Here is a 9,200-nt window from a genome sequence, read left to right on the forward strand (position 1 = left end):
TGAGAACAGGATCTTATTTGTTGCTGTATCCTCACTGCCTAGCACAATGCTCGACATATATAGATGCTCATTAAATACTTTTTAAGTGTTTCTTAAATAATTGAATAACTGAAAAAACTAGCTAAAGTTCCACATAGAAAAATAGTACTCAATGAATTTAATGGCTTTTTTGTCCTTCCGTATGTAGTTTATCTCTATCTAGATCTATATCTCTATTTCTACATGTATATAGACACATATATATATGAATATTTATGTAAATACACATTCACACACATATACATATATACATATACATACTATGTGTGTATTATATATATGTATTTTTTTTCCTAGAAAAATGGTTCTTTAAAAAATATTTGCCCAGCCGTGTGAAAATGCGAAGTAGATGAATCGCAGGAGCCCTCAATAGGAGGGGAACGTTATTTGGCTGTCAGATTGGAGACTGTTCGGGTTGAGGTTTTGGGCTCAAAGCCTTCATGGAACACTCCCTTTGTCTGACCAATTTCTGGTCATCTCTCAGGCCCCAGCTTTGGTGTCACTGCCTCGCCCCATGGTAGAATGCCCTGCTGACAACCACTGCGGAGGATTTGACATGCCTGATTATTTGTCCCATCTCTCAGGGACTATGTCCTGTCTCCACTTCTCTGAGCACCCAGAACAGTGCCTGGCATATAGCTGGAGCTCAGGATGGGCATTGGATGTACTTGAGCCCAGGGCAGTAACAGGAGGGGTTTCAGAGACATTCAGCTGGGCTCAGACCCCAGCTGCCTCCTTTACTGCTTCATCACCCTGGACAGAGCCTCAGTCACTTCATTTAGAACATGGGGAAAGCAGCATCTGCCTTCAAGTTTGTGGGACCAAATGGAGACTCTACGGGGAAATGCTTTTTAAAGGCTCTGGTCATCAAATTTTAAATTAAATTAAATTAAATTTGTTGGGTTCCCTAATATTTTTTCAAAGCAGAGACATGATACCTGGCCGACCATTTTATTTTATTTTATTATTTTTAAAATTTTTGGCCATGCTGCGTGGCATGTGGGATCTTAGTTCCCCGACCAGGGGTAGAACCCATGCCCCTTGTAGCAGAAGCGTGGAGTCTTAACCACTGGGCCACCAGAGAAGTCCCCTAGCTGACCATTTTAGACCCTGGGGACTCATCAGGGAGCACAGCTGTGCCCGCTCTGCACCTGCCTCTCCATGGTTTTTTCACTCAATAGCATTTCCCTAAGTTTCTTGACTAGTCAGCAGGGCTCTGAGGTAGTGCAGATTCTGTGAAGACCAAGCTCCCCTCTGGGTGGATGGCTTTGTGGAGACCTTGAGGACAGGTTAGTGTCTGTGACAAGTAAACAGAAAATACATGCTGGGTTCTTCAGGTCACTTTTCGTCCCTGATCATTAAACTACGGCATGCACAGGAAAATTGTGAATCTGAATACTAAATGTGAGGAATGGACAGCGGCTTCTTTGATGAATAATTCTCAATCTGATGCTCAGTGTCACGGAACTTACTGGTAAGCCCTCATTGCTTGATTGATGAGGTTTTTGCCAAGGCTTTCTTTTTTTAAATCTTTGACATTTTTAGCTTGCTTACAACCCAGGGGCTTCAGGCACAGGCAGTTCTACTTTCTTCTAGGAAAATGGACCTCTTTCAATGAAATAAATTTGTTTCTGAAGGCTCATTTTGATGTTCTCTCTCTCTCTCTTTCTGTGGTCTCTAACCGAATGCAAGAAGGCTGCAGTAAGGTAGGCCCTCTATCTGCAAATCTGAAACTATGGGAAATGAGGTGTGCTCAGAAAATTGAATAGAAAAATTCATGCTAGGTGGGATTACCTATCTGTGGAATATACCATAAGATTGTTTGTAAACATTTAAGCAAACAGTTGGAGGATACCCCAAGCTCTATCCAAGGGGAAAAACACAGGCTCTACAGTTGGAAAGAATCCATTCCAAATCTTGGCTCCATAATTTACTACTTGTGTAATCTTGGGCAACTTTCTTAAATTCTCTAAATCTTAGTTTCCTTATTTTCAGATTTTGTATGCAAATGAATACAGCAGAGAATTTATTATAACCGTTAAATGAGGTATTGTATCCAAAGCCTCTTGGATAGCGCTCATACATCACAGGCATTGAGCACAAGGTTATTATTACCATGGCCTTCTTCATTATCAAGGTTGTTAGGGCACAGTTTCAAGGAGGTAGGACAAATGGATGTCACTGCTAGTTTGAAAAAGAATTGTCAACATTTATAGGAGCACTTGTCTAAATGCTGTTCTATATGTATTAACTCAACAACACTGTGAGGTAGGTACTATTCTCATCTCTATTTTATAGATGAGGAAATTAAGGCACAAACACAAAGTCACACAGCTAAACAGTGATGGAAACGGGATGCCGCCTTAGGAGGTCTAGATCTAGATCTAGAACTTGTGCACTGAACCGCTGACTGTGTCAGCCTCCTTCCAGGGCATAAATCCAGTCAACTTGGTTCACTATATTAAGAAAGAGAAGGGAAATGGTGAATCTAGAGAGCAGGGCAGAATAAAGTGATTCATACTGCTGAAGGAAAGGAGGCACAGAAGCCAATCAAATATTTTCACTTTGGCTTAGTGTTTTATCAGAAATGTGCATAGAATTTTTCATTCTCCATAGTTAGCACTGAGTATAATACGATATAATACAATATAAATAATGTAATATAATATGTGTGCATATATAATATTTTAAATATTATTTTCACTTGCTTTTATTTGATGCTCTAGGAAGATAGACTATGTTTGTCGGCTTTGAGTAATTTTATTTCCTTCTCTGTTTCTTTGTTATATATATATATATATATATATATATATATAGCACGTATATATATTAGTCAAAAGACGGGTGCAAATCCAGGCTCTACCATTACTAGTTGAATGACCATAGGCAAGTTATTTAAATAACTTGAGGCTTGATTTCCTCATTCATAAGAAAAGGATGACAAGAATGTTTCAAGATCTTGCAAGGTTCAAATAAGGTAACTGAGAAAGTGCTTTGTAAAACCACTTGCTGGTTATTATATAATGGCAGGGGTAGTGTCTTTCTCAACTGTATACTCTTCATCTCCCAGCAGTACCTTGTGTTCAGGAGACAATTTTATAGATATTTTCTGAATGATTGAGTAGGGGGAAAAAGAAGCAAACAGCAAATGTTTTATGTCATATATAATGTGATGTAAATTTTTTTTTTTTTTTGCTGCACCACACGGCGTACAGAATCCTGGTTCTCTGACCAGGGATCGAACCCTCAACCCTTGCAGTGGAAGCATGGAGTCTTAACCAATGGACTGCCAGGGAAGTCCACCTTTGCCATGTATTTATTGCAGGTGTTCTTTGTGCCAGGCATTGTGCTGCAGGAGTGTCCTCAGGTGTGCTTGAACTCCAGAAGCATAGGCTTAGAGCATAGATAAGTTGTAGTACTCCTTCAATCTGCATTCAAGGAGGATCTGCCTTCTCCAGTATATTGACTTTCCTAGTTCCTTTGGAAGGTGGACTCTCATTGAGGTGTCATTAAACATCTGAATATACATTTAAGCGTCCTTGTTCTTACTGAATACACATCAAGAACATCCGATGACTTGTGTTCTGATTCATGTGTTTTACACGCTTGAGTATTTTGGTCAGTGTGGTAGTTATGTTACTCATTATAAATTAATAAACTGACATTCTGAGTTACTCACCAGTCTCTGCAAATTGTGTTAATGTGAGATCACTTCTGAGAAATGATGACATTCTTTCTGATTCTTTTTTTTTGGGAGCAAATAATTTTTATTATTATTTTTTTCTTTTACAAATGCACCGAAGAACCATGCAATGCTGCCAGCATTGGATGCAATCCTGGGCCACAAGTCTGCACATTCCCTTGCAACTTGTCCTGTGATGGCAGAACCTTTCATCTCACCTTTATTGTTTACTATGACCCCTGCATTATCTTCAAATAAAGAAACACACCATCTTTTCTCCGGTATCACTTTCCTTGTCGAATTACCACTGCTGGATGTACCTTCTTTCTGAGCTCTGGTTTGCCTTTTTTGACTGTGGCCATCACCATGTCACTCACACCAGCAGCAAGAAGTCTACTCAGTCGTTCCTTGATCCCCTTCACAGAGATGCTATACAGATTTTTGGCTCCTGTTTTGTCAGCACAATTGATCACAGCTCCAACCAGAAGACCCAAGGAAATCTGGAATTTCGCACCAGAGGACCCACCACGTCCTCGGTTTGACATCTTGAGCGCCCTCTTTCTGATTCTTGATGTACAAATTACTTGCCTAAGGAATAGCCTCTGGAATTTGTTGAGTTTACCAAAGTAATGTTACCTTTTGAGTTCTCCTGGTGTCTGGTTGGTTTGCATGGACTTTCTTTGAAAATACAGTATAATCAAATTTCCAGACAAGTCACAGTTCCTACAACGGGTAAAGAAAAATAAAGAACCAATACTGTTCTTAGATTTGAAAATATTAGCGATAGTGGTTCTATTCTCACTGGACATTTTGAGATTCACTCACAACGCTTTGAGATTCACCCATGCTGATGTACTTAGCTCTGATTCATTCTATTTTCTCTGCTGTACATATTCATATAGCAGAATGAACTTATGAATATACCACAATTTTTCATGTATTTATTCTATTGCTAGTAGACATTCTGTTACTTTCAGTAACAGAATGCTTTTACTTGCTTTTACAAATCATGCTGCTTGAACACTCTTGTTCATGTCTCTCCGTGCACGTGTGGATACAAAGGTTTCTTTAAAAAATCTAGGTTTGAAACTGCTGTGCCGGATTGGATACAAATATTCAAATTTACTAGGTTATTTTCAAGTGTTTATACCGTTCTTAGTGGATTTTGAGGCCAAAAATGAATAATAAATGCTACAATTCATAGTAAGTTTGTAAACATGAAGTTTACAAAAGAAACTTTTGAACAGGTTTTCAGGCAAAAATGATGGGAAGCTCTGTAATTTAGGACAAATAGAATCTGTATTTTATTGATTTTGTACAAGTAAAACAAGATGGTTTCAAAAAGGAGGTAGAACGATGAACATCTGAGAGTTGAATGTCAATGATTTGTTAATTCATTTGCCTCTAGTCTAGATGGTCTGTTAAGAATTTTTCCCACAGTGACATAAAACTATTGAAGCTTTCATATAATTTTCTTGCAAAGCACAAGACCTCTTATAAACCAAGTTTTCTTCCCCCCCAAAACAAATTGCAAAAAAAAGCTTTTCTTATGAAATTGATAAATTTTATCACAGGGATCAAAACTATAGAGGAACCATTCAGAGGAATACTCTTCAAATAAAAAGACGCACAAGTACACTATTGCTAAAGAGCTTGAAAACCGTCCTGAGAGTTAACGACAACCATGATGTTCTGCAGGACCCAGAAAGGGATGCTGACAGGCTGAGTGTATTATGACAATGTTGGATGCTGAATAATATCAACAGTGTACAACATGGAAGAACCATTGCCACTGCCTGGGAATTGTGGGAGACACTTGACTTTACATATGGATATAGCCACTGAGGAGTTGTCTTAGTTTCCTGGAGCCATTGCAAAAAATTACAACAACCTGTTCTGGTAGCCAGAAGTCCAAAATCAGCTTTACTGGGCTGAAATCAAGGTTTGGCAGGATCACACTCCCTCCAGAGGTATTAGGGGAGGTCTATTTCTTGGCTCTTCCAGCTTGTGGTGGCTGGTCTGTGACTTAAAACCATTGATGTTTTTGCATCATTTTCAAGTAACTCATGCTTTCTTTGGCCTGTAACTGCATCACTCCAGTCTCTGCTGCTGTCCTGAGATGGAGCTGGTATACCAATTTAAGAATATGTGGATTAGGACCTACTGAATGTGGAGGCACAAACCACCCACAAGCACCCCAGCTCCCACTTTGGGGAAGTGAAACCCACATCTACATCAAGAAAGTAGTCACAAGATGTATTACAGATCTCAGAAGCAAGGGGACGCAATGAGCCAGGGGGAGAGCAGCCCATCTCTGGTCCTGAGCGAGCAGGAGGTAGAAAGCAGGGTAGCAAGGACCTATTACCTATAAGGTGGTTGGGGTGGAGGTCACTAACTTTTCTGGTGTTTACCTCTAAGTGGGAAAAGTAAAATGGAAACTTGTGGCGGGAATCCTAAACTCAAGTCCTTACCTAAATGTCCGTAATCTAGGTGTGCACAGGGTTATCATATTGCAAAATGCCTAGGCAACAACTCAGAAAAACAAAAGTTGTGTTTCTCATCATATGTCCTCACATAGCCTTTTCTTCTGTGTGTGGTCAACTTTATGTCTGCTTTCCTCTTATAAGATTATATGTGATGGAGTTTAGGACCCAAGTGGACTACCCAGAATAATCGCCTCATCTCAAGATCCTTAATTTAATCACATCTCAAAAACTTTACCAGGTAACATTCACAGTTTTCAGGGATTAGGGCCTGATATCTTCGGGGGCCACCCTTCAGCCCACTCCAGGGGCAGAGCGGGAGTTACCAAGATGTATGTGTGCAGAACTGCACGATGACTTTTTATTTTGTTTATCACTTAAATTTCATGTTGCAAGAAGAAAGATTTTTTAAAAATTCAATCAATAACACTTTGTGGGCATAATGTAGACTTAAGGAGGGTTATTGGGAAAGATATTGACTCCAGCTAACTTACAATGAGAAAGAGCTTTGTCACATGAATCAAAGAGGTGGCTCTTGTGTGTCAAACAACAAAATGCTTTCTCACAAAGAATAGCTGTACTTTAACTCTTAATCTTCATTTGGCATTGAAGGAAGTACTGAAGATTGTGCATAAGAACAAATCGGGGTCTCTGTGTGCACATCTTTTCATGCTGACAGGAGAAACACATAGTTAGGGCGACACTGATCTCCTCCAGTGAGGGCACTGTTCTGGAATGTGGGAATGGTACATTTTTGTCTTTGAAATGGGGAATGAAATTAAAATAATTTTTTTCATAATGCCATTTGCATCTAAACTCATAAATCTCAGTATCTTGAAGAGTGAAAACCAGGGATCTGAACTCTCACGTTATAGGCAAAATATTTCTATGATGAACACTCAGGACGAGATAGCAGGATTTCTTAAGCAGAACTGTTGTGTGAAGAGTTTGATTGCTGGGAGTTTGTTTACCAATAGTTAATGGTTTTCTTCTCTTGTTAGAGAAACACATGAAGAAAAACACAATATAAAGTTGGAGATACACACACACACACACACATATATATATATGTATCCATACCCACATTTGGGCACTGCAGCAGACCATGAAACAATACTTTCTAGAGCTATGGTCAATAAAGGAGTGAAAAAGTTATCTTCCAAGCAGAAATATTTACCCTTTGGCTTTTGATTGTGGTTGCTGGTCAACATAGTGTTCAACAGGGCGGTGAAAATAGTATTCAGTGAGAAACCACTTCGTGTTCTGATAAAAATTTAATTTAATTTTTAAATTTTTAAAACCACTTTATGAAGCTATGATTGACACATAAAAAGCTGTATATATATTGAAGGTATACAAATCTGTGAGTTTGAAGATAAGCGTACACCTGTGAAACCATCATTTCCATTAAAGCCATAAATATCCATTACCACCCAAAGGGGAAACCACTTCATTTTCTATTTGATTTTCCAAACTTGTATAAAAGAGGTGTCCAATATTTACTGCCATTCCTGACCACCTGAACTCTGTGCTCAATAACTCTGTGTTTAGTAAAAATACAGAGGAAGGTAAACCATATGAGGAGGAAAGACCAGATGTATAATCTGACCTGTGGCCCAAACTATAGGACACTGAGCTAGATGGAGGGATGTTGGTGAAAGATTGCAAAGGGTGTCATTTCTATAGCTGATGAAACGTTTCTATTCATGTTAATTTAAAATATTTTATTTTTTAGAGTTGCTATATGATCCAGCAATCCCACTCCTGGGTATATACTGGACAAAACTATAATTAAAAAAGATACATGCACCCCTATGTTCATAGCAGCACTATCAACAATAGCCAAGACATGGAAACAACCTAAATGTCTATCAACAGATGAATGTATGAAGAAGATGTGGTACATATATACAATGGAATACTACTCAGCCATAAAAAGAATGAAATAATGCCATTTGCAGCAACATGGATGGAGCTAGAGATTATCATACTAAGTGAAGTAAGTCAGAAAAAGACAAATACCATGTGATATCACTTATACGTGGAATCTAAAATATGACACAAATGAACCTATCTATGAAACAGAAACAGATTCACAGACATCAAGAATAGACTTGTGGTTGCCAAGGGGGAGGGTGGTGGGGGAATGAAGTGGGAGTTTGGGATTAGCAGATGCAAACTATTATATATAGAATGGATAGACAATAAGGTCCTACTATATAGCTCAGGGAACCATATTCAGTATCCTGTGATAAACCATAATGGAAAAGAGTATGAAAAAGAGTATGTATATATGTATAACTGAATCACTTTGCTGTGTAGCAGAAACTACCACAACATGGTAAATCAACTATACTTCAATAAAGAAACATAAAAATAAAAAAATTACTTTTATGTTTTTAGCATAACAAATTTATCATTTATAATATAATATTGTTAGTATTTATTAATAATTTTTTATCATTTATTTTTGTCTACCAATACTATTCTCTATCAATTATTCTTGTCATTGATACAGTGTTAATACTCTTAATTTTAGTAATATTTTAATTTTAATAAAAGTTAATACCGATTTTATTTGCTTTACCTAAAACCAGTGGTCCACATTTGTGCTGAGTGAGCATTAAGCTCTCTGCACATGGAAAAATTTGAGAAACACTTCCCCATCTAGTCCTACTCCTAGCTAGGCACTGGAGAAAAACGATGAACAAAACATGCTATTCCTAATATCAAGGACTTGAAATCTAACTGGTAATTTATATGCATAAATTACCAGAATAATGAGGCAATGTATGATTTCTAATTATACAAAGAAATTTGTATTTGCCAAGTGTCAGGACTAAAGTCAGGAGAGAGTTTTCTTGACTATATCACTGTATCAGTAGTCTTTAAAAATTTTAACCTTTAATGGTTAGTGTGAAGAATTTTAAACAATACGAAAAAGAAGAGTATAGTCTGGTGAGCCACCATTTGCTCACTACACAAGTTCGGTAATG

At 38.0% G+C, this 9,200-nt stretch overlaps 1 pseudogene; it reads right to left on the minus strand.

Annotated features, from left to right (window-relative positions):
- Window positions 1-3,736: 3,736 nt before the first annotated feature.
- On the minus strand, window positions 3,737-4,438 carry LOC101270505 (60S ribosomal protein L23-like; annotated as a pseudogene).
- Window positions 4,439-9,200: the final 4,762 nt, after the last annotated feature.

Source organism: Orcinus orca, chromosome 2, assembly GCF_937001465.1.
Source record: "Orcinus orca chromosome 2, mOrcOrc1.1, whole genome shotgun sequence".
NCBI lineage: Eukaryota > Metazoa > Chordata > Mammalia > Artiodactyla > Delphinidae > Orcinus > Orcinus orca.